Below are 26208 nucleotides of genomic sequence, written 5' to 3'. Positions count from 1 at the left end.
TGGGATCTCAAGGCGCCAGCCCACTGATCTGGGCCCGCTGGTCCCGGCGCCATCTGTTGTCTCGCAGTAGAACTACGGGGTGCGCCCTGCCGCGGCCGAACATACTACGGACGCGCCGGCGCGGGCGCAGTGTCAACACCTCAGTATATTCGTACGCCGTGGTCGGCACTTTCGCAGGTGGTTGCAAGTCAATGGGAGGCGCCACACAGCTGGACAGAGTTTTCTGGTAACGCTCCACTGCGGAACTAAGATCTTAACCGGCTCAGCTGTTAACAGGGCTATCACGATAAACCTCACCAGAATATTTAAAAGTGGTCTTTTGCAATAAAAAAAATTTGCAAGGACGCCTAAATTTCACCTTTCATAGTGGAACGCGATAACATTTCAATAATCTTAACTGCTTCTCACACTTCTGGGCAACTGCAGCTTATGCAACCGTAATGTTTACCGAGAAAGGCTAAAGGCGAACGCTATGCACGAAGGCAAGTTTTCGGTGGAGACACGCATTCTTGCGCGGGCCAACGCCAGAGGTAGTGCACAGTCACGCCAAAAAGATACATTGGTTTCAGGTTTCTTTTATTGTTTCTCAGTTTTAATATTTCAGTCAGAAGATTTCACACAAAAGCCATGCTCTCCCGCTGTTTTGTTTTTTGACCTCTGTTATTGGGCTGTCACTCAAAATTCCGCGGAATAACTTCGTAGAAAATGTAACAAAAGGTATCAGCAACTCTTGCGATAGAATGGTGTGGCAATATAACATGCATATAGCGCTTCTAATTTAGCAAGCCGTGGCATATACATGTACCCAAGCATATACAGGAATTTCCGCTCACGGGGACGCCGACGCCGGATTTTCGGCGACACAGGCTCCCTAACGCTTTGGCGTTAGGGAGCATTACACTGTAAAAAAATTTCCGTAATTATACGGAGGATTTCCGTCATTATACGGAGAACTGCAGGGTAAAAATACGGAAACTATGTCATATTTCAAAAATACGGCAAAATCTGCCGTTAATATACGGAAAGTGCTCTCCGTTTTCAGCTTTACGGACATTTTCACTGTAATCATATGTACGGCTATACACTGTTTTGGACGAAACAGACAGAATTCCGTATTTTTGTTATGCGAACATCCGTATTATTGTGAGAAAACTTAAGCTGTCTGAATGAGCGCTCGTACTCGTAAAGTTTCAGCCAACAATATTTTATTGAACACGCAAACTGTACGCATTATGAAGATGCGTACAAAATGTGAGAGCTAGCCTTCTACCAAAAGCTGCAATAACAGATCGTATAATATATACGCATCTTCTATTGCGGTCGCAGTTTGCCGCGCATATGGGCCTCGCTGATCATATGCGCAAATATATGCGTGTTCTCGCAATGTTCTCAAATTAAGCGCTTTGTAGTTAATAGTTGTAGTTTAAGTGAACGAAGAGCTGTGGACATACGTGCATACGTAAACAAGCTTGCAGCATTCAGGTGCTGGTGCACTGGGAATGACATTGGTGCTCTGTATACGCCAAAAATTGTGTGCACTCTAAATCAGCACCGAAACGCAGGGAGTGGTATAATGACTGTAACGGCATTTACATTTTGCAACAAATGGTCTCGAAGGGGGCTGGCGGCCTATAGATCCAAGTACAACGGTCGGATGAAATTTTCGAATGCGGCAAGCAATTAACCCAAGTGTCAAAGGGCATTGCTGAACTGCAATGTAGTTGGTTTAACTCATTCCCATAATATTTACAAAATATCTCGTCTCTGACAATAACTGCCCATTCATTGAGACAAATCGATTACGCATAATTTTCACTGTTCATGTGTTAATTCTTGCGATAAGATGTAATCGCAAACACTTGGCGCTTCATCTTGAACCAAGACCGGTAAGCGCGCTCGTTCTTGTACGGTAGAATAAAGAACGCGAACATGCACCGACATGTGTGTAAACTACTGGAAGGTGACTGAAGATGAAGGACCTATTACCGTGCTAGTACTGTGTGTACTGTCAAAAAGAAGAAAAAAATAATACGGAAAGAAAGAATGCCCAGTGCCGAGATGTAACGATTCAAGCTTTATTTCTTTTTGACCTAGAATGCAACACCATTAGTTCCATGTGCTTTATATATGGGTAATGTTATGACACAACTCACTATTTACCCGTTCATTACATGCACCAACCAGCCCAAATTATCGCTATACTAGAGATTATGGACGCATCGCAGTGCATTGCTTTGCACTTTATTGCAGCACAGAGGTTAGCTATCCCCAGTAGCGAACGCTTTGGTTGACCTCCCTGCCTTTCTGCTTCTTGCATTCTCTCTCCCTTTGTATAAAACGCACTAACTTGTGGGAGAGAAAGTGTTCTCCTCTTTTAGAATTCAATTAATTGTCAAGCAATTATATTGCAGTTCCAGTAACTGTATCGACCGGGTTCCGGTCGAAGAAACCAACAGCAGGCGTTTCAAGACAACAGTGAACTGTTATGTTTATTGCGCTGGGCATTTTATACCAGAGCGAGGGAAAGGGGGTAGTGCAAATGGAGGGCAAGGAAAGGCACGTGTCGTTCCAGCGTGCCAAGATAGCTTGTGCTCGTTGAACTGATACGATACAGTAACTAGAGCACAAATGCGAAAACGAAACCGAATCTGTCCTCCGCGCTCACAGAGTGCGGCACCAGGGGGAAGCGCGCGCTGCGCGTCCGTTAGGAGTGGCAGACAGAGTTGCACATGTGTAGTCAGCCGGAATTTTTCGTGTCGTGTTGTAAAAGTTGTTAATTTGCCGTAAATATCTCTTGATTTGTACTCAAGAGTGAAGCAAGACTCCAAGGAAGAGAGATTGACGCATCGGGAGCAAAGAACAGAAACGATGGATGGTTACGCTGCTTGGGTCTCGACACGTTCGAATTGGCAAAGTTCCGAATTTGTCGCTGTGTTTTGTACGCTTGTGCGCTCGTCATTTGCCGTCATCGCGCGGAGATATTTGCGCTGGATGTCTTTCACTTCGTGTACAAAACTCTGCACGCTGCGGCATCGAAGAAGTTGTCCTGTGTTTGGGTGCACGTATGCGCTTGGACACGGATATATCCTGCTTGCTCTCAACGGGTGTTCAACAGTCTACGCGCACTCGTAACTTGCTCATGAGGTAAGCCCATTTTAATCTTATTTGGTTTGCATAACGTAGGTGTTAAAGTGATGTGTGGTAAGCCGGTGTCGCGAACAGAAATATTGTTTCAAAAGACCACTATGCAACGTCTTAGGGCAAAACTGACGCATGAATGGGGAAAGGGATCACCCTATATTTTCAGATCAATTCCAGTCGTAGCGCGATCGACTCGATCGCAATTTCCGTGAGGTACTTCTAACCTTTTGCTCACTCGCGTTAAAAGCGTAGAATAAAACTGCGTTCAGTTGCGCACTTGTATTGACGCTTGTATTGTCTTGAGAGCATACTGTATCCGATACAAGAACTTCTGTTAAAATGCGGAAATAAACGTTCGAGGCAATAGCAGTCGCTCACTACCTGTGATCGTTACTTTCTTGCTTGGGTGCACGTTTTAATTGTGACCAGAAAAAAGAAGTTCTTTCCTCTGGCTGCTCTGCTGTGTTTCCTCAGTGCAACTTTTTGCAGTGCAGCAAGACGTGTTGCTTCGAATGATGTCTGGGCAGTCAAGGCATTCGTGTCAGTAAGCGAGCAGTAAACGGGGTATCAGTGCGAAAAAAATTGGACATACAAGAGAAGCGAATGGTATCATCATTGACTCTTTTATTTTACGAATAATTCAGTTGTATTACTAAAGCGAATAGTGGATATGCATGAAAGTCAGATTGTATTGATACTCAGCAAAAACAAGGTAACTTATCATTACTAATCAATCCTTTTCTTTTACTGAAAGGCAAGTTGCTGTTGTGCTGGAGCTGAGAAGAGGTCTGCTGCCTGCAATGGGTCCATCTCTCTCAAGTTATCGCAGTATTGTAGCTCTCAAAGTGAGTGGATTTTTTTTTTCTCTTAGCTATTTGCCACCTGAATCATGACTGCCACCTGCCACCTGAATCAAGCTGTGTAGGTGATCACTGTTAGTGACATTGGAGTGCTGGTGGACGAGCACTCCTTTATGATTGCAACGCATATGACAGAGTGTAGCTGTGACAGTATGCGAAGGTGTTAATCTATAAGCCAAATTAGGTTCTTTGAGGTAATATGTTAATATATTGATGACATTGGATTGTGGTCTAGCAGGCAAAAATGCTAAACAAGGAGAAGTAATTTTAATTTGCACTTGGTAAGATGTGCAAGCAATTCAGGCTGTTACACATGAAATGGGACATTTGTAGATGTCTTCTACAATGCTGCAGTCCTGAATAGCTTCAGAGTTTAGTGATACCACTATAATTTCTCTGTAAAGCATGCAGCACAGTTTAGCATTGGGGGAGGCTGGCATCAACAGGCGTCTACTTACTTACTTAGTTAAACGGGGTTTAATGGCGCAAAAGCGGCTAAGGCTATGCTGCGCCAAACATGAGGTGTTTTAAAATACAGTTAATGAAGGAAAAGGCTTTGTTATTAATCTATATTTTATGTAAAAATCCAGTGTCGTCTAGAAATGTACGAACGTCACATAATGGGACTAGCAGATCATCACCTAAAATTAGAGCAGGGTGTAAAGGTATGTGTAGTTGATATAATTTGTGCAAAAGTGTTCGTCTGTGTGTTTCGGTGTGCGTACATGTGAGTAATATGTGCATAACTGTTTGTGGCGGTTGACATTTCTCGCATGTTGGTGTGTCTTCTTTCGTAAGTAAGTAATTGTGTGTGAGGTGTGTGTGCCCAATGCGTAGTCGGCACAAAACTACATTGATGAACCGCTCCTGATGGTAGCATGACTTCCACTCGCCAACTATGGGTTTCGTGAGATGTAGTTTGTTGTCAGCACAATGGTCCCATTCGCGTTGCCATTTCGCCGTTAAGGCTTTTCTAATCGTGCGGATGCTATCTTTGTATGGAAGTGTGTTTGTTATCTCTTTGTTCGCTGCCATCGATGCATATCTATCGGCTGCTTCGTTACCCGGTATGCCAACATGATTTGGTACCCAGCAGAAGTGGATTGATCTCCCATATTTGTTAAGTGCGACCATGTTTAGTATGTCCCCTAACAGGGGTTCACACTCAGATTTTAGGTTTAGAGCCTTCAGTGTACTTAAGGAATCAGTGTAAATGACTGTGTTTTTGTGCTTGCCAGTGACAATCTTTTTCACTACAACCCATACAGCGTAAACTTCAGCAGTGAAAACAGAGGCATGTTTTGGTAGACGAATACTTCTTTCCCAATTTTCTGTTACGGCCCCTACACCCACGTGTTGTTTTGTTTTGGACCCATCAGTGTAGAATTGCATGTGATTTTGATATTGGTCCTGAAGAGCACGGAATTCTTGTATAATGTGGTCGTGAAGAGTGTCTCTTTTCCTTAAATGTGTTAATGTCCAGTCGCACAACTGTGTGAAATCGTACCACGGGGCCAACCGTTCTGGTTTCTTGGCAACCTGGAGGACTTCGTGGGGAATTTCATAATCCCGACACTATTGCTCATACTGCAGTACAAGTGGCTAAAACATGTTTGGTTTATTTCTGTAGTGTAAGCGTGAGTTGCACTGTGTGACGATGTTGTAGCATATGTGTTGCGGTGATGACTTGAATTCTGAGTACGTAAGGAAATGTGAGGAATGCTCTGCGCTGCTGTAATGAGGGTTCGTTACATTCAAGATATAAACTTTGAATAGGTTACGTCTACTTACTGTGAAGTTCAAATGAGGTGTTACTGTTAGGGTGACTATATGTAATTTATGGTTTAATTCTAATCTTGTATGAGGCAGACATAGTTTACCCACTTCGTTAAACAATAGAGATGTAATATCTATGTATACAAGTATTACCCATTCATTTATGCCATTTGGACAATGGCAGAAATGCATGGGCAATACTTGTGTACATAGACATTACATCACTATTGTTTAACCAAGTGGTGCCCCTGCATGCTAAATTTTATAGGGCTATTATTAAGTAATGTCAACTTTTGTTGTAACATTAAGGCACCTTTTATATTATTACAGATTACCACCATTGTGTACCATCATAGTGTGATATTTACACTAAATGTATTTGACTTTGCTATAAAACCCTGCACAGTGGTGCATCATGAAATTTTGTTCTATAGTTTCTGGCCTCAGAATGCACTTCACGTTATATTCTTGTTTGCAACAAAACTATAATGCAGGTTTCTTTCCTTATATTTTGTGGCACTTCAAGCTGCGGCGAGCTAAACCACTGGGCAGCAATACTGGAATCGCTACTGCGTGTGGAGCTGTCTTCAAACACACACAAGGAATACATAATTGCGTTTTTAGCGCAAAACAATGGACACAAGAAAGACGACAGAACAAGGCGCTACTCTCAACTGACATCACTTTATTGCGTCCCTCCTTTGTAGACAGCAGAATCTCGAAGAACATGCGCTGTGAACACCATGTGCAGGAACCACCAACATCTGATCACAAGAGCACACTCATACGACAGAATCCAAAAAAACCATATTGAGCACTGTACAAGGTTAAAGAAAGCATACTAATGCACTGTGACCCCAATGACTGTATGAAGAAAGCTTCCAATAACTCTCTGGCGGTGGTATCACGGCTCTTTTTCGAAATCGTAGTATCACGAAACATTGCGAACATAAGCGATCCATACCAACAGGCACAGGTTCCCATTTGGCTCAACATTGTAAAATATGGAAGTGCAAAGCCATGTTTCGTGATACTATGATTTTGAAAAAGCGCTGTGATACCACCGCCCGAGAGTTATCGGAAGCTTTCTTCATACAGTCATTGGGGTCACAGTGCATTAGTGTGCCTTCTTTAACCTTGTGCGGTGCTCAATATGTTTTTTTGGATCCCGTCGCATGAGTGCGCTCTTGTGATCGGTTGTTGGTGGTCCCTGCACATGGTGCTCACTGCACATGTTCTAGATTCTACTATCTATAAAGGAGTGACGCAATAAAGTGATGTCAGTTGAGAGTAGCGCCTTGTGCTGGTCGTCTTTCTTGTGTCCATTGTTTTGCGCTAAACAAAGTATTTATGGATTCGCACCAACTAGCCCGCCAACGCATTGTGTTGAACGCAAAGAAATGCTGCTTTGCCTTCTTTGACTGTGTTGCGGGCACTTCTGAAGTACTGTCTGTCCAATAACCTTGGTGGCATGGAAGTGCCGTCCACTTCTATGCGTTGCTTTCTGTTTCATTGTGGCATCACATCACATTATATTCATAATGTGTATGTACTTTTTCTAAGAGACCCATATTCCTATCCTTGTGTTATATTTGCTGTCGCATTATTTATGTGCAAATGACCAGTGCTCCAAGTTCCATTTTATCACAAAGTAAACTACTGGTACCTAAACAGTTCTGTATATCAAAAAACCAAAGCCGAACTGCCGAACACTATCAAGCAGCAGCCTTAGTACAGTGTCAAGTAGTCAAATTTTATTGGTTATGCAGAGGCGCACAGCGTACCTCTTTATTACTTGCTGAACAATTAAGCTGTGTGAAAACTGAGTATTTATGTAGCTTCAACCGCATGCTATTGGCCATTGTTCCTGCCCTCAGCAAATGTGGAAGATTATCATGGCATTTCTTTTTCTAACTCTTTTTTCCTTATTACAGTGGGATTACTGCATGTGTAAGTAGGAAGCGGATCACATAGGCAATCAAAAGCCAACAATGTGTAAACTTGGAACATTGATTGTACAGTTTGATGACCCAGAATAAGTAGAAATACACCATAAATGATTGACGATTAACTTTTACTTGACACAGGGCTAGAGCATACAGTAAGCATACTGTATGCTCATACGGTGTCATATCAATTTAAATTTTAGTGTAGCTTTACAGTGTACGCGTCTATTGTTGCATTCTGTCAGAGGGATGGTAATGTTTCGCGTGTCTAGCAACTAGACTGTCTACATACAGTAGTAAAAATGTGCGAACTGTATTTTTTAATGATTTGATAGAATGTGTAGAACAATAAAGCCACACAATCAACGCACAGTGATGTGACTTTCTCTGCACATGTTGCAGGTTCAAAAAAGTATGGTGGAAGCTGTTGCCAAGGTTCCGACCAGAAAAGACAGCCAGTATAAAAGGGTCCACACCACTGATCTCTACTACAGGGCATGGACAGCACATCGAGCACCCTCGACTGAAGCCAACCTTGTCCCGGAAGTTGGTGCTTCACAACTTTGCGGCAGCACTTCGTTTGCACGGGTGTGTGGCATTTCTTCCCCTAACATGCCTGCCTGATGTGCCATAAACTACCCGAGCAGTGTTTCGAGGTGTCCAGAATTTTTCCATTGCAGTGTCTACAGTGTAGCTAACATAAGTGGCGTGCAATGAAACACTGGTAAATGAGAAAAAAACTTAATGTAAGAGAGCACTATCGTATACGGGTTCAGATTGTCATAAAAGCGCTTACCAGACATGTAGAGACCTAAAATGTGAAAAACCACAAAGAAAAGTTTTTCGGCAGCAATATTATCTGATCGCACGCACTAGTTAGTCCACCATATGCCCTGCTTCCAGGACAAGCGCCTGCATGACACCGCATTTCCACTGGCTTCACCTGCATCCGGTGCGGTGTGCTGCATCCAGCAAAACATTAGAAATCACTGGTGCACAGTGTTTTCTGTCCCCTTTCTCGACACCTACTGAACACATGGTAAACTGTTTGCAAAGCAAAAAAACAGAAGGAAAGGGCTCTGAACACATTGCATTTTAAAGTGGCTGGTACTGGGTAACGCAAGTATTGTGGCATAGTAGATTTGCACCAGGCAACCTGTGCGCCCAAAAAGGCTGCTGTTTACTTGCAAATGGCCAACGTATTGTGAGCATGTTGAAGTTCTTTTTTTATTCTCATCGCTTATTTAGCTAGTGGAGACAGCTTTCACAACTGGAAAAGAAGCCTTGGAAGCATGAAACACTTCACAAAACCAGCTTCGGTATATCGTGTCTGCATCACAATTTCATGGCTGCATGAGTGAACCCTCTGGTTAACATGTAAGAGCGTTCATGATGTTTGCCATGCATTATCCACTTTATTTACAGGTCAACCCTATCTTGAGATTTAAGCTGATGTTGCGTTTAGAGAAATTATGGCCGCGAGCCAGCTTTTGAGAATACAGATTGAGCTCGACAGATTAAACGCCAGAACAAGTCGTTGAGGATTTCAGATCAAGAATCTTCAAAGGCCAGTTCATTTAGTGGTGTTAATATTCTGCTCAAAGTTGTTGATTGTTACCTTCGTATGGTGCCCAAGCATTGCGGTAACAACTTCACTTGGAGTACATAGCAAGGGTGTATTCGACGTAAGCTGCTGGCTTTTTTCTGTGTTTTCAAAAACTGGTTTCTTGTTCAGTTTAAATTTTCAAATTTTGCATTGTTTATTAGGTGTTGTGTTCTGTTTCCTTTTCCTGCAGCTTCTTAGTTAAACATCTGAATAGTGAACACAACTTGACCTTTTGCTTGATTTTCTAGATTACCGCCCTCGATGCAAAAGAATTTCACTTCAAAACTGCTTGTACCGTACTGAAAGAATAACTTGAAGCAGCCATAGCCACCAATAACACGCAAGAGATGATTATGAAAATTGTAATATTGTTTTTTGATCTACAGGGTGTCTTAACTATCGTGCACCAAGATTTAGAAATATGTAAATGCGATGTAACCAGACAAAATGAAGGTAATGTTGTTTGCCGTCGCTTGGAGATACTCTGATTATATTTTGCATTCTGCCTAATTACATAATTCTTAATTAGTTAATAAATATCTCAAATAATTAAATGAAATGTGTCAATGAAAAGTTGTAGAGCAATATGAAAGCCTCCTTATACACTTTTTTGTTACTGTTACTCATTGTGTGCTACATAAAAGTGTTTTTCCAAGGAATAAGCCTGCGAATACACATAAAGTGTCTTGAGTGGCCTGTCATGTGTCAGTTTTGTGGTGCAAAGCCACGAATACACTTTAAATGGGTTCTTTTAAGAAAAAGACTTGGCTCAGAAAATTATCCTTCTTTATGCAGCCTGTGGAGACAAGGTTTCTTAGACATGGCCATGGCCATCAAGGAAGATGCCGAGGCCACAGGCAGTTCCTCCAGTGACCGTGAAAAGGTCCCCTGGGGCACAAGTCTAATTTGGCACCCCTACCTTTCTCCTGCAGCTTTTCTGTCTACTTAGCTAACCAGATGGGTCAATGATGGCAAAGGGAAAAAAAGAATCAACAGCTTCAAACGTAGAACTTGCTCAAGCTCAACGCATTTGTGGTGTGAAGTTTTTCCCTTATCATTTATCAAAAAACGGGTAATAAGTATATGATATGGTCTTCATATGGACACCTCTTTCCCACAGAGAATTAGCAGTAAAAAAAGCAGCTTATGAAGGCTTGAATATTAGCTAGGATGATGTGGCATAAATAGGATAAGGATTATGAATGTTTCTGGTAAAGGTAGTGGTAGTAGAGTGAATAATCAGTTTATATATAGATTAAAAGACATTTCGTTCCAATGCCAGAATTTTAAATCATGCCAAATAATTCTTGCGTTTGATAGTCTGCGCATTGAGTGACAGTGCTTCTTGATGCTTGCTTCTTGCTGACATCATTCTTATGCTGCATAATTCACCTGCTTAAATTCCCTATTTCTCCCGTTCAAGCAGCTTTACATTCATCATAACATACCTTGTAGATGAGTTCCAGAAACTTGCTGATGAGATTAGGGGGCGGCGTGCACCCCAGGCTTAGATATGCATTCAAGAGCCTAATATCTTGCAAATGTTAGAAATACTCCTCCTAAGCAAGTTCTTGGTGTCATACAAGGTTATTTGCGAGTACGAATTTGCCTAAATTTAGAAAATAGTCAATCTAAAACATGTCAAGCAACATCGCTGACAGTACACACACATTCCAACGGAACTAAAGACAAATAAATATAGCACCAAATGCAGAATCATTGGCATGATGCCATTCTTTCAGTGAAATAAAATCTGTCCTGCGTTGTAAATCTGGAATCCTTTATAATCCAGACTACTAAGTGCCTCACGAGGGTTGTGACGTAAAATATGCGTGTATTTATTCCTCGTTTTTTTACTTTAAGACCCGATAATGCTTAAACAGCAGTGAAAGAACTGAGATCACGGTACTCAATACTTTATATTGCTCCAGAAATCCGTTTTTCTGCCGATCGCAGCATTTGACACTGACAATTTTTGACAGAAAATGTGAGACAGAAGGCACATAACACTTAAGGTGGTGCTATTCACTTTGATTGTTTGGGAACAAAACTCATAATGTACATGTTATGGCCCTACGTGTCATTGCCTTTGAACAACAAAAAGGTAGGGGGTTTGCATTTTGCAAAACTGCATGGAGGTTTTTACTGTATGCAATTAAAATTAGAAACCTTCACAGCTGATACTAAATGCATTCTCCACAGCTTTAGGTTATACAGGTGCACTACTTTACACAGAACACACTCTTTTACCTCATCACTGCCCACACTCTTAGGCAAAGTTACACCCTTTGGAGTGCCCCTTCTGCCACACAACGATAATCGTCATCTGCCTTGTTGCGTTTCCTTTCTTTAACGCTGCGAGCCCTGTACTTTCCAGTAACTAATGGCATGCGCGTTATCAGCATGATAGCATTCCCGAAAGGAAAGTAGCGGGCGTGGCGTTTTAAAGAAAGGAAACACATCAAGGCAGATAATGATTATTGTTGTGTGGCAGAAGGGGCACTCCAAAGGGTGTAACTGCCTAAGAGTGCAGGTGGTGATTCAGATTCTTCAAAGGTGTTTCATTGTATGGGATGGCACATCGCTCTTCACTTATTTGCAGAATATTGCATTCCAATTGTGTCATATGAGATGAATCCATTAGAGAGCTTTAACTTGCCCTAAATTTATTACAGCTCTGTACTGGTAAACTGGCAACAGCTTGCAGTGCTTGTGGAAAAACAATTGTAACTGCCATATTATATGTAACTGCTAGTGCATAGGCATCGGCAGCAGCAATGGTTAGGGTACACTTGTTTCTTCTGTTCTGGGGTATGCATCCTCCACGAGAAAGTAGTTTTTTTCGTCTCCCTGTTCTACCACATTGGAATGTGAAATGGGGTGTAATTTGTAGGGTATACTCTTGCATAAACTTCATGAGCATTTATTCTTGTCTGTGCCACAGATCATTGTTGCTACCACTATAGAAGCAGTTTACAGCACCCGTAGGGAACAATCTGTGAATCTTTAACGAACAGTAAGGATAATGAATAATCGAATAATTTTTAGTAATTTTCAACAAATTTAGCACTCTTTGCTTTCCACTGTGGTGTTTTTCAAACTGTAATGTTGGCACAAGGTTTGTCTGCAGGATGTCATTTTGTGTGAATGAGTGCACTTGTGCGCATAACACCTCATCGTCAACATTCTGCTGCACAGAATGTCATTAGCTTTCGTATGCATTGGTCACTATCGGCTGCTCCTTTGTTAGTTGGAATGTAGCATTTATGTAAAGCACATTTGATGTTCTAACAAAAAGCATTGTGCCCTCTTCTAATTCTCCTACTTGATCCCTAGTGCTATAATAGCATGGTTGACACCATGAGAGTCAGTGTGGTGTATAATTGTGTCTGGTGGGGTGGGGGGTGTACATTAACTTAAGCAACTTTTCCAGACGACTTGAATCAATATTGTGGAATGCTGGTTTTCTTTTTTCAATCACTGTTGCCAAGTTTCACTTTGGTTGTGGCAACAAGTTTAATGTAGTGCGCTAGCACTCCTGCCAACACATATAATGTGCAGGCATCTGTGTTGAAAAAAAGACCAGCTAATGGTTTGCGAGGAGCTAAGGTCCATTTAGACCATTAAATTTTGAGCTTACACCGGTGGAAATAACTGGTGAATGAAAGCACACCCAGGAGAACTGACCGTAATATTTTCTTTCAATATAATAATGCTGAAGCTTTGAACTGCACATGAACTGACTTGTTTAAAAAATGACCCATTTCCTTGTTCAAGTAAGACAAAGGTTCCACAGGAAGACAGAAACTTGAAGCCATCAACAGCAGCATGAATATAAACAGCGCTCGACGTTTTGCAATCTTGCACCTGGTTATCATATTGTCCATCCCATTTTTTTCCACAGGCTGTTCTTTACTGTTTTATGGTCATACCCAGTTTAATTTTAATGTCCCAATTTTTAGTATTTCGTTAATATATCTTTTCTTCATCGGCTTTTAACAAAATATATATTCGTAATGTGCCTTCATTTACCATTTACAGTGATCTTGACCAGATGCATGTTGATACAAAATTTATTTTCCTTAATTCTTCGTTTTCCTTTTCCAAAAGTGCAAACTGTTTATCTTGATACCTATTTTGTCTTGTCGGAAGATTAGGTCTACTGGATTAATGACTGCTTACATGTGTACATCATTTTCTGTTTTGGTCACCCCTACTCTTTGCAAGAACTGACAGTAGTGCTCATACCCGCTCCATCACAATCACCACTGCTAAGCACACCCTTCCTTCCTTTATTTTAACACTTTGGCTTCTCTTGACCTATTATATGCACCAGTTTCTTCTCCCCCAATGAGGCTAGGGGCCACTGAGCTATACACAATCCAAAACAACACAGCCAAGGAAAACATTTGCTACCCTAATGACAAGCACCTATGCCGAAATGTTGGCTATAGCAACATCCCTTGTTCCAACAATGTTGGTCTACTTACATGTTTTTCTAACACAGAAGTTACTGCTTTGTCGTGTTCTGTGATTATACTTTTTTGCCGCTTTCTTTAGGATGGATATTCACGAATACTATTTGTTTCTCCTAACAGCAGCAAGTTTATCCTTGCAAGCATTTTGGGTCAAGAACAACTTTCACCAGGAAGAAGTGCAAGACGAGTGATTGAAGAAAATAAAGTTGCTTCTGTGATCTAAGAACTTGAGGACTGAAATGTTGCACCTTTGTGTATATATGCTATGCAGTGCATTCATATCACAAAGTGCAAAGTGTTTTATCTCTGCAGCCATGTCAGTGTGTTGGCAAGACAATTTTCTCAATGGTGACCTGCTGCTTTGTCTATGAGCTGCCTTCATGACATTTGCATTAAAGGCGATGTACTATCGTGGACAAAAGTACCCTGGAAGTGCAAGCGTTGACCAAATTTCATTTCTGTTCAAGACCGCTGAAAACAGTGGGTCACGTATGCACATTCCGAACGCAGATGGTAGCACGGCTGATCCCAGCAAATAGTGCACCATAAAATTCGGTCGACTCTAGCACGTCCTGGGCAATTTTGTCTCCGATGGCACATTCTTCGAACAATGGATATGCTCTACAAGATGAAATACGGGAAGCACCTGTACTTTAACGGATATAGTACAGATTTAGCCTACGGAGTCTTTCGTTTTCTGAATACGGCAAGCACCTGTATTTTAACGGTTATAGTACAAATTCAGCATACAGTGTGTTCCGTTTTCTGAATACGATGAGCACCGTACTTTAACGGTTATAGTACAGATTCAGAATACAGAGTCTTCCGTTTTCTAGATACAGAAGCACTCGTATCTTGTATTACGGTCTCTTTTTTACAGTTGTCCGTTCTACGGAAATGACCGTTCTTAATTTACGGAAGAGTGTTCGGTCACAAATTACCAGCAAATTTTCTGTAAAGTAAGGAAAATTTTTTTTACAGTGTAGGAGAGGCTGCTATTAGTTCTTAATAGAGGCGGATATTAGTGGCACGCGAAATAAAAACACATGTTCAACTAATTAACGAAAAATAGTGATCACCTGCCTCACTGTGTAATTTGCGGCACATATTACGAACTCTAGCCGGTGAGTTTGCATGAAGCATCCACTTCAAGTGAACCTCGAGGATGGCACCAGTTTTGGTACATTATTTTGCAAAATGTTGCTCGAAATACATGGGCGGTCAAGTTACTTTTCGGCTTATATGTCGAATAAAGCGTTATGTAAAAATTGGCATTTTTTACTTTCAGTTTGATGACGTATATCTTCGAACAGGGGTCATTCTGGAAATTCATTCCAAGTGGAAATGGCTTGCAAACTGTCCAGCATCAATTCGTAAAATACAATATGTAACGTAAGGTAAATGAAAAGGTAATTATTGATTTTTTATTGAATGAATGCGTTTACATTTCCATTGCTAGTGGTGGGTGCTTTTCTGAATAATGTAGCTCCAGGACTACAGTTTTGCTAACTGCTAAAGGTGATTATTTATAAAGGATGGAATACCTAAAAGTGATCGCTCCTTAAATTACAACATGCCAACATTTGGGTGAGGAATGCAATTGATACCGATACGTACCTCAAGGAAATGCTGTAAGAACCAACTCCCATTTCTCGATTTAAACACATAAGACTCACGGACATCATTTCATTAGATTACCGATGGACTGATTACAGTAAACCCGGTGGCATTTACGAGAAAGCTTTAGTTCACTCCTAACGTAAGCCGATGTCGCCTAATCAAGTACATCTAAAATGCACAAATGCTTTTCTGAGATTACCGCTGGGCCAATTTCAATGAAATTTGGTGGCCTTAAGAAAAAGCAAAATCGAAGTGAAGATTAAGCTAATTTTGATTTAGGGCACGAATATAATTAAAGATTTCACAATATGTGTAAGTTCGGAAAGAAGTGGTAGCACGAAGTTTACAAATTCGTAACTCTGCACCAAGAACGAATAACAATATTATATTGCTTGCATTCCTTATTAAATGCAAAGCAGACAAATTTAGTATATATTGTATACATTACCTAAATTGGTCACTATATTATGAAGGGTTTCCTGGCATTGCCGCTCGTGGTGTACTTAAAAGTCATCTATAATAAATCAATTTTTTCCGCTTTATATACATTGTTAGGTGTAAGTTACAGAATCTTAATATCATATTTCATTCCTTAGTTACGGACTTCTAAACTTTACAGTTGGGGTTTCTGCAAATCTGTGATCTTTCGTAATTTTTAGAAACGCAGCAAATGCCTGTACCGAAACTTCGTTGAAGCGGTCACTAAATTGTTACTTTTTTTTAATGCAACAAACCTCCTCAAAGTTGCTCAAGTGGTTGCCGCGATAAACAATTCTTACTTTTCAACGTATTTAGATGGGAGCCCCCAAGCTAAACCTTCCCCTGAAGAGAGAGGGCTAAATTTTACTCCCTGTAGAGATCAAAGTCTTCATTTATAACCGCATAGTTTTAAAAACTTATCGAAAGAGCGAAAGGTCGAAATTCAAGAACAAAGTTTAGAAATTCATACCTGTGCACTAAATAAACGGAGATGCGTTTAAATGCCTCAAGCAGAATCGCGGGGATTTTACTATCCCGGTGTCCGTTTCTCGCAGAACGTCATGTTCATTTCAAGCACATTGGGCAAGGCGGCTACATAGTGAAATACAGATGTGTTCTCAATCCCATTGAAGTGTAAACACTCACGTTATTATTGACCATCGACCCATACAAAACATTCAATTGGGCCGTTTTATGCTAAACTTATTGAAATGGCTAACAAAATCAAGTATTATGTCGACCAGTATTAGGAATTTGGGATGATGGTATCTATTTCCAGCAATATGATGAGTAAACAATGCAACGAAATTTGCTTACATTCCTTAGTTCTTGAAGTGTAGCGCTGTTAGCTGCGACAATCAGGCCTACTAATACAATCAAGTGTAGAAGTTGCATGATTTCGATGAATAATCTAGTGTATGGCTCCGAAAGCGCTACAATACTAGCCTTAGACACGGAATGACGGTATCGGCTGTTCTTTTGTAGTGCAGCAGCTTCCTGGCTTATAATATCATGTGATATCCATGCCACATGGCAAGCTTTTGTCAACAAGTGCGTCGAAATGGAGGTGCCGAACAGCACAAATGAAAAATACAGAGCTGTTATGTAAAAAACATTTTCTGCTTTTCTATACAAATTCGTTTCCTGTGCTATAAGATAACTTATGGTTCCTTTGCCAGAGCTCCTTTGTTCAATTGGAGCAGAAGCAGGCAAAACGGTCAAGTTTATGACCTTCAGCGGTAGTGGTCCACACATTGTTACCGTTTCTTAAAGTGACCTTGTCGTGCTATTATAGATGAGCATGCAGCAGCCGGTGTCGTGTCCTGTAAACATGTTTTGGCATAAGCTACTTGAGCGGCACTTAGTTTCCGTCGCACCACGTACTCATTCGATTGTGTGCCCGAGATGGTAAATGTGCCACGTGTGGGCGAGTGGTAAAAGCGGTGTGGGCGCATTGGAAGCCAATGACGATTTCGCAGTTATGTAGGACGTGAGAATGGCAGTTTTGCTTTCGAACCGTCTGTTCATCGAAGCAGAGGTAATTCGTTTTGTAGGCGAAAATGTTTACAACTGCAAAGAGAGGCAGGCCATTTATTCTCCCTGACTCTAAGGTTACGTGCCACGGCCATAAGTCTTTCACGTGCGAAAGCTTCAGTAACTACCATATATTCAAGAACTCAGGAGCATCTTAATTACTGTTGGTGATTTGAGCAGAATTCATTCTTTCATTCTTTCACAATTAAATTTTTCTTATTGTTGTTTTCTGAAGCTTTTAGTTTTCATCTTACTGAATTCTACCGCAAGTAAGAGTGTGAAAATGCATGTGAACTGTTGTACAGTCAATAAATATACACGCCTATATGGTTATTATACGAAGAAAATGGTTGCTGTGTATACCTTCATGCGGAAGCAAATACGAAAGCAGTTGTTAAATTGAAAGTATAAGCTCTCATAGTATCAAATTTTTCAACTTTCTAAGACTATTGCGACTTCAAGTCCCATTCAACAAGCATCAACCGTCGCCTAAATTATTGTTAGTAGTGAACTGTCTCCATGTTGGAACAGGTATCCGCGGCAAACTGGTCCCCCACGGAATGCCACCTTGCTTCATGGTGTAGAAAATGTAGTGACAGCACAGCTTGCGTCAAATTAGGCGATTATCTCTATAGTTCGCGAAGACCCCACAAATGTCTGGCTGCTTTAGCGGATTCCTACCCGCTACCGTGAATTGGCTCAGCTAAGTTCCCATTGCAATAAGACAGCCGTTAGTGCCCCCAGCTTATTCCCATTGCTTTCGCAAAGTAATCAACCAGCCACCAGTGGAGGCTGCTTAGCTGTCACCTCTCCCGTCTAGAATTTGCGGTCTTCTCATTAAATGACTGGTCTTGTCACATTCGATACTGTAAGCTTCGGCGATGACGCTGTCACTGGGGGTGAGCATTTGGGGACTGGATGTCAAATCGAACGAAGCAGACCGCAAGTGGAAGCTCCCAACGACGATACCGACGATGCGGTGCGAAAAATGGTAGCGGCTCTAGCGGTTCTGTGCCTAGCTGCCATGCCTGCGCTGATTGTAGAGGCACGGGTCATTGTGCGCACACATTTCACTGCTGCTCATGTAGGCAGCAGGATGACAGTCGTCATCTCGCGGCACTCGATAATTCTGGTGATGTAGGCTGGTCGACCTAGTGGACCAACTTGCCATGGGTCTGGCACCAGGCACCATGGCCTCGTCCAAAATGTCGGTACATCAAGGCAGGGTGCCAGGTTTTGCTGAATAGGGAGGCGTCGATCACATCGTCCAGATAGGCAGGCCTTGGCCTGTAGCATTTCTTGCTTTTCCACAGCCAGAGCTCATAACTTTCACTTGGTGTTCCCAAAACTTTTTTCCAGGCAGCACTTGTAACACAAGAACTATTATGAACATTTAAGGTCGAGTGGGTTAGCCAGAAAGGGGGCTTTGTAGGTTAGCTTCTATACGTGTAGCGCACCCAGAACAAGACCGATTTAGAATGTACGTGCAGTGCCTGAAAGACGAAGTGCTGCAGCTGTGGCTCGTGAAAGGTAGGGTGGCATGTCTCATGCGCAAGAACCAGCGAAGTAGCTGACGAGTTGTATCCTGAATCGGCCGCGTGCTCGTGTGACGTTGACCAGCTAATATAGGCGCAGTCGTGATAAAAAGTGCTGGTATGTCATGACTGGCACCTTTGCAAGGAAAACACGATACTAGAGGCGCGCTGGCGCGAGATGTGACGAGAGGATAACAAAAGCGGGTAGTCATCCATGGAGATTTGACACGAGCGAGGTTCCTCGGTTTTCCGACAGCCAGTAAACTATGCATTCAACCAGTCGCTGCAAGCAGGAGCGGAGTGACTTGGTATTTGAGCAGTACCAGGAATCTGCTGGTCATACCGAAGAAAACAGGATGAATGGCTGCTGAACGCCGAATTCAGACTGCTATGGATGCTTGGGCGACCAGCCATACAGCCGTTGCCTGTGGCTCAGTGCATGGCATTAGCCTGTCTTTGTCACCCACGCCTCCTAACGCCCTCCCAGACTCCACAAGCCAACCGCAACAGCGCCGACTTCGCCTTGCCTGCGATTCGATGCCGTCAGGGACAAATAGCAGCGCCGGACTCGACGTGTCAGCTCTGCAACAATCCGACTCCACTGCCTCGAACCGTGTCAAAAGACTCGACCTCAAGCGCCTTTCCCCAGGCTAAACCGCGGCACCGACAAGCCAGCGAGAGCAACGCAACTGCAGCAGCGATCTCCATCCCTTCCCTACGCTGGTGGTCCCCTCCTTCAGCCGACTTGCCGTCGAGCTATGTCGACAGCTCTGACAAGTCAGACATTGGAGGCTGTGCAAAACCGTCGCATGGCGCAGATAATGAAGATGCACGGCCACCACCATGCCGTGACGCGATTGCCGGTGCCGTCTCGCCCCTTGTCGCCATCTTGACTCGCTCAAAATTACCCGACGCAATAGTGTTGCGCTACTCATTATTTCAAGTGATGTCCTTTTGTTTTTGTTTTTTATTACTCGCGCACTGACCGCCTGACCGCCTTCTAAAGGCACAAAAACATGCCGCCGACGACACCCCTGGATGCTCCCTAACCTCTCGCTAACCCAAAACCTCCCATGCCCCTTTTGTTTTCTTGTTCTTTCGTTTTCTCTTGGTGTTTGTTTTTCTTTCTTCCCGTTTTCTTTCTGTTCTTTTCTCCCCGCCTTCCTACTCTTCCGCTCTTATCCCCTCGTCTTAGGATCCGTGCTTCCAGATGTCAGGCAACAGCGCTCATTCTCTTTGAAGTTTCTCCCTTTACAACCAGCCACCACCGACAACCACCACACGTCACGTCACTCTACTAATCCTTTAAAACTATCATGCCGAGGATGATGAGGCTGCCTTTGACGAATTAAGGTCCTCCTATCGAAACGCTGGCCAACCTTTCTGAGGCACCGTATCCATGTTTATAACGTTTACACCACAGTGTGCTAATCCATATGTCAGCCCCTTTTTGATTCTGGATTTACATGTGCTTAGTTATTTTCTTAAGCTTTTCACTCAAGTAAATGAAGGAATTTTTCAGTATGCAGCGTAAACAGTAGCTCCTGTAGCGATCCTGCGCAGTTGCGTTGTACAAGCTCAGATTTGGTGAGTCGCGCCTCCATTATCCATGATGGCACACATCGGCCGGTAACTCTAGATGTTTATTTTTTAGTATGATTCGCACTATATGCGCATTGTCGGTTTCCACTAAGATTTCGAATACATCGTAATATTGATCTAAGGAAAGCGCTGTATGACTTGTACGTTTTTTTTTATAGTCCTAAATACGCCACGAATCCCAAACTTGAAATTTTTGCGTACGCAGCTTTAGCTCCCAAAGAATAACACCATTGTCAATAATGCCTGGGAGTACTACACGACACTTCTCAGCCGTGGGAGCGTTCGCGAATAGCAAATATGAATTATTAGTTACGCGTGTATGCTGCTGAACCGAATTCGCAAGACCATATGAACAGCATATTTCCAAAATTGCGCTTGTTAAAGCACTCTGCTCGCGTGAAATAGGCCCCTGGTGTACCCAATAGACCTCTGGAAAGTTAAATTCGCCACCTATTCCCGCATATTTCGTTTGCACAGTCTCAGTGCAGCACTCAGCTCATTCAAAACGTTAGGTGGACTATTCGACACAATAGTAAAACGAACAAAAAGAAGAATTCTGCCGTTATCAAGCGTAATGAAAGCCCATACTGCTTCGCTGTGGCCAACGTCTATTTCAATTACCCTAGAGTTAACCACCTCGTCGATTAGTATAAGGACGCCTTCTCCACGACAGTTTCGGCCCTACTGGTAACAATATAGTTTCGGGGAAAATTTTCGTATCCCTAACAGTTTCAGCACGCCAAGATTCCTATTCAAGCATCAAAGAAGGCCAAGCCATGTCAAGGATGGCAGCGAAATCATGTGTTTTATTCCAAATGCTAATGCACTTAACATTCAAGACAGCAAGGAGAGACTGATTCGTCGACTTCTGTCATCACCGCGCATTGCCTGGCCAAACTATTCATCAAAAATATACTTGACACCGTTTAGGTACCGGGAATCGTATTTTAGATGGGTTTTCTTATTTTAATTTTTATTTTTCACACAGTAATCTCACAATCTCTTTTATTTCATTTGAACAGTTGCCGAACAATCTTCCTATATGCTTATTTCGGATCGCTTACATTCCTTCGCATTTGACAAAACAGCTTCTGCATCTTTGAATGAAGCAAAGTTGGCAATTATCGGTCAAGGTTGGTTTTCTGTTTACTTCCCCAGGCGGTGTGCCCCTTCAATCGCAATGTGTTCGTACTTCAGAATAGAGGAGCATAGTTCTAACACTTTCCTTTCTACTGCATCATACGGATTGCATCCATCTTTATCTTGAGTGCTTGAAAAAGAAGACTGTTATCGCCCTGTCTCCTACGGTTCTCAATGCCATACACTTTTTGTTCAATTGTAGCCCTGTGTCCTGAGTTTCACAATTTTTCTTCCACTGTAACACTCTGCTTTGGATTTCGTATATATTAACTATTGCCGATTCTAGTTTTCTTATGCGTGCAGTTAGGCTGGCCATACCAGATTTGTTTTGAATAGTATGGGCTGACGGCAGTCTGTAGGTTCTTTATCTCCTGCTGACCACTTTCAAGTTCTCGTAGGACTGCCTAATCACGGCCTACGTATAGCTCAATGCGATTACGGAACCAGAAATTGATTTTTTCAATCGCCGCCTATGATGGTGAAAGGAGTACACCGTCCTTGGATAGCCTCAGTGGGGATGACAAAAATAGCTTGGGGTTAATTACCTTCCAGAACTTCTCGCCACTTTTTTTTTCGATGCGTTCTTTTATTGTTAAAAGCGTTATTCTCAGTCGCTTCGATTTCAGTTCTACACGGCTTAGATTGCTCTCAGTAACGTTCCCAATTATCATCAAACGACGATCTCTTCGCCTTTGCGTAATGTTATTTTTTATTCACGGAACGTTTGGCATGCGAGTTCCACCATGCGATTTGGGTTAACGAATTTTTTTCAAATATATCGATATACTTTTTAGTTCAGTGACCTGTTGCTGTACAAAAGCCAGTTTTCATTTGTGCTGCAACACGAGGAGTGCAAAAATTCCAAAGGAAACGATGACAGAATATTTAAAATGATATCAACATCAAGCACCGCTGAAGTGATAGCGATGCTGGCCGTATTCGCAAGGAAGGCGATCCTCACATTGCCATGAGCCATTAGCACTTGTGCACTAGTCCCTCCGAAATCTTGTGGACGTGCCAGTGTCAACAGTACGCTGATCATTCCTCAATGATGTCCGTTGCTCAAAAAATCAAATGGCTTTCGTAAGCATCAATTGCGCCGCCGCAACTCCGACTGTGTAGTAGTGATTGTGGCTCCATATAGGTGACTCGTTTGAAGGTACTACTGTAGGCAATAGAAGCACGGCTGATGTCATGGCTATGAGCGGCGCTGACAGTCTGCGGAGGAACGGCGATCGGAATATAGCCCCGGGACAGGAACCCACGTGGACTCATCACTTGATAGCCGTTTAGACGAGTCAGTATCAGTGTGCCGCTGATGGTTGCTGGACAATGTCGCTGCCCCAAAAAAGTGAGCAGACTTCCTAAGCATCAAGTACGCGGCCGCAAATCACCGAAAATTCCGCGGCTACAGAACATAGAGATAAAAGTGCATGTCCGGCACTTGAAAGACAGCTGTAAGTATGACACGTTTTTCGGAAACGACGCACGCCAAAGAAGCCTACGTAGGCGATGATGATGATGACGCAGATCCGAGGAAATTGAACGGTGAGTATAACACAGTAATAACGAGACAAAACGCATGTAACGCCCATTCTGTCACCATATTAATCCGACATTACAATTATTCCAAACCTTTATTCAGTACACAAGTAACTCATAGCGCCCTCAACACAAACCAAATATTTCGAATAAATCAAGGATGTCCGCACTGGTCGGTGTAAACCGGCCATTGTTGACTACATATCCTATTATATGCCCTTTGGCACCTAGGGACCTGTGCTCGAACTTGGTCACCCCAGACGTGCATTTCGCAATCAGTCAAAGCTGAAAAAAAGAACGAAATGTCCTCTCATGCAATTTGCTTGTTTATTGTAACCCAGAATTTTTTTTATCATGTGCCTAAGTAGCCTTAGATGTGGTTTACACCTAATATTAGGGACTTCTCACACGTGATAATGACCTACATGCTACTATCTATTAACCTTAATAGTTCGATGGAAAGATTATAAGCTAAAGTTATTACCTAGAGAAGCAAATGATATTTAACTTCTTTGAATGTCACTTTGTGGCTACTGGACAAGTGAGATTTTTTGAGATACTATTTCCTGGTCAGTGAGAAAATGACGTACTGCAAAGGCCTTTATTCACTGAAAAACAGTGGGAATCTATCATTAGGAAAAAATTTGTTTGAGAAAATAAGTATTTCGTCTGCTTACCTATTTGAGGATAAATTTGTAAAAAAAGTTATAAACATTGTTCAAATTTACCTAAGACTGACAACATGAAAGCCGTCGGCGTCTACCTTTCAACTTTTCAGGCTGATTCAAACCGTAGGGTATGTGGAGCGCTGTGGAAAACGCTCCAGCGAAAACCTCGGGGTACATTATCAACTCACGAATCTTGTGATATTAACCTCCTCGTTATTTGTAACGTTTATATTGGCGATATTATGACTTTCAATTCTTTTTGAATAAAATAGCCCGTTTATTTTCCTGCCATAGTGTAAGATAGACGTACCGTTGTTCGTTGAAGAACAATATGTATGGTGCACTACATAAGAAATGAACTGAAGTAGAGCGCTTAACTACACCACAGTCCACATTAGGTGGATATGATCTGATTGTGCCCGCTGGCTTAGTTAATTATTATTAACATTGTCTAAACCGTCATAGTGCAGTGGTCAAGTCCCGCCAGGAGCCGGTGCACTAGTTAAATTGTAACTTCGGCGACACAGTGTTTTCGGAAGTGTAGACAACGGGGCAACTCCGGGAATCGGAGAATATTCCACTTGTGGACTTTGCGCTGATTACATATAGCGAAGCCTGGGTCACTGTGTAGGTAATACATGCAATGTGGTGCAAGCGACGTGGGTGTTCCTACTTCCCGTATGATCGCGGCTTGTCGTCTTTATCCCGTGAACAACGGTGTGCCATCAGTCTGGGAGGCTTCGAAATGTAGGCATGTTTTGCGTGGCGATGTCGTATCTATAATTGCACTGGGATTTATAATCCCACTGCCGGCTTTGTAATGTAGCAGCCCCAATATCGCCTCCAAAGCCGGTGAAGAAGAACCCGACTCACGTACATGTGGAGCGTTAATAGAAAACGTTGAGGCGCTCAACGGGGTGGCCGTGGAGTCGGCCTTTTCCGGAATCCCGCGGCACCATGGCTAGCTCGCCTAAATAAACTGGGCACACCGCGACTACCTCTTCAGGCTGCCTCCCACATAACGATAACCGGGGCTGCCATCTTGTGCACGCGTTCAAAAACCCAACGTTCGGTTTCGCCTCACGCGATTGTCCAGCCCAATCTATTTCAATTGCCTGAGGCGAAACCGAAAATCGGCTTTTCGAGCGCGTACAAGCTCTCGGCCAAGGGCAACCGAGCCCAGCCATGTCACCGTCCGTGCAGCGAATCTACCAAGGCGAGAATGACGTGACCTCACGTGGTCCGGCAGACGTCTCGCGGTTGTAGGGTGTTCGCGAATTCCCCATCGACTTGCCGGACGTCTGCTTCATCCCGCTGGACAGCCAATTCAATATCAACAAGCTTCCAGGCCCCGGCTGCCGCTCCTGTCCCCCGGCCCCATCTTCTACAAAGACTTGCGGGCAGCCGTCCTTCTCACTGCGCCACTTCGAGCGCTCAGTCACAACAGCTATCGCCATTGGAACCGTCGCGTCATTACGCGACATGTCGTCTCACATCGCCACCGTCCACCCATATCCATGGTCAAGACGCACCGGTCCCAGCGTCAAACCTCTACTCGGTCCGTGAGACTCCTCCCTATCATGAAGGCAGCGGCACGAGCACTCTCTGCAAGGAATTCACAGGGCCAACCGCAAGTGCTTTCAGCTATGGTATGGCCCGCCAATCTCCTTTCTTGGACGTTCCCGCAAGCAATCCGCTTTCCGTTCAGGGGCACCTGACTCATCAAATATTCAGAGGCTCTTGCACAGGATCCACAAGGCACAAATTTCATCCATCGAAGCCACGGCGACGCCACAAGCACAACCTTTACGACGCCTTCATCAACCACCACAACCCTGATGCTATCGGGATTCCAGATTTCGTGGGAAGCAGCAGCAGTTGAGCCTTCCGGTCTCCTGTGCTCGCACCTTTCGCGGATGCCTGACCTACCGAAGTTTTGCAGAAGAAGCTGTGCCATCCTATTTCTTTAGCTGGAGATTCGCTTCTACGACAACGTCAGTGACCAACACTTGCGCTGTCTCCATGCATGTCGCCAGCTGCCAGATGGTCTTCTTTCGGGGCTCCTACTTCTACCAGGCCCAAGAATCTACGAGAACATCAGCGGCCAGAAATCTCGGCACGCGCCAAGAACCGGTAAATACGCCTGAATTCTGCTTACCGGGTTGCACCGCAATGGGATAGCTGATGTCTACAACGCAAGAAGAGGTCCTCAGCACACAGAAATGTTAGCGGTGTTCCTGCGGCACTGTCTGCACACAGGCGCACACTTGACGCGAGCACG

At 43.1% G+C, this 26208-nt stretch overlaps 2 long non-coding RNA genes across 2 annotated transcripts in view; one reads left to right on the top strand and one right to left on the bottom strand.

Annotated features, from left to right (window-relative positions):
• The first annotated feature begins 2719 nt into the window (after positions 1 to 2719).
• On the top strand, positions 2720 to 14033 carry LOC126534370 (uncharacterized). The gene is made up of 4 exons (XR_011895690.1): positions 2720 to 3144; positions 3896 to 3986; positions 8126 to 8311; positions 10125 to 14033. It is a non-coding gene; the product is annotated as an uncharacterized lncRNA (long non-coding RNA).
• Positions 14034 to 23335: 9302 nt separating this feature from the next.
• The window catches only part of LOC129385761 (uncharacterized), a 60636-nt gene continuing 57763 nt past the window's right edge, over positions 23336 to 26208 (bottom strand). The window contains exon 5 of the long non-coding RNA XR_008613315.2: positions 23336 to 23544. This is a non-coding gene — a long non-coding RNA (uncharacterized lncRNA). The remainder of the gene's footprint in view (positions 23545 to 26208) is intronic.

Source organism: Dermacentor andersoni, chromosome 7 (assembly GCF_023375885.2).
Source record: "Dermacentor andersoni chromosome 7, qqDerAnde1_hic_scaffold, whole genome shotgun sequence".
Taxonomy (NCBI): domain Eukaryota; kingdom Metazoa; phylum Arthropoda; class Arachnida; order Ixodida; family Ixodidae; genus Dermacentor; species Dermacentor andersoni.
Note: the sequence above shows the minus strand (reverse complement) of the source record. Positions and strands in the feature narration are given on the sequence as shown.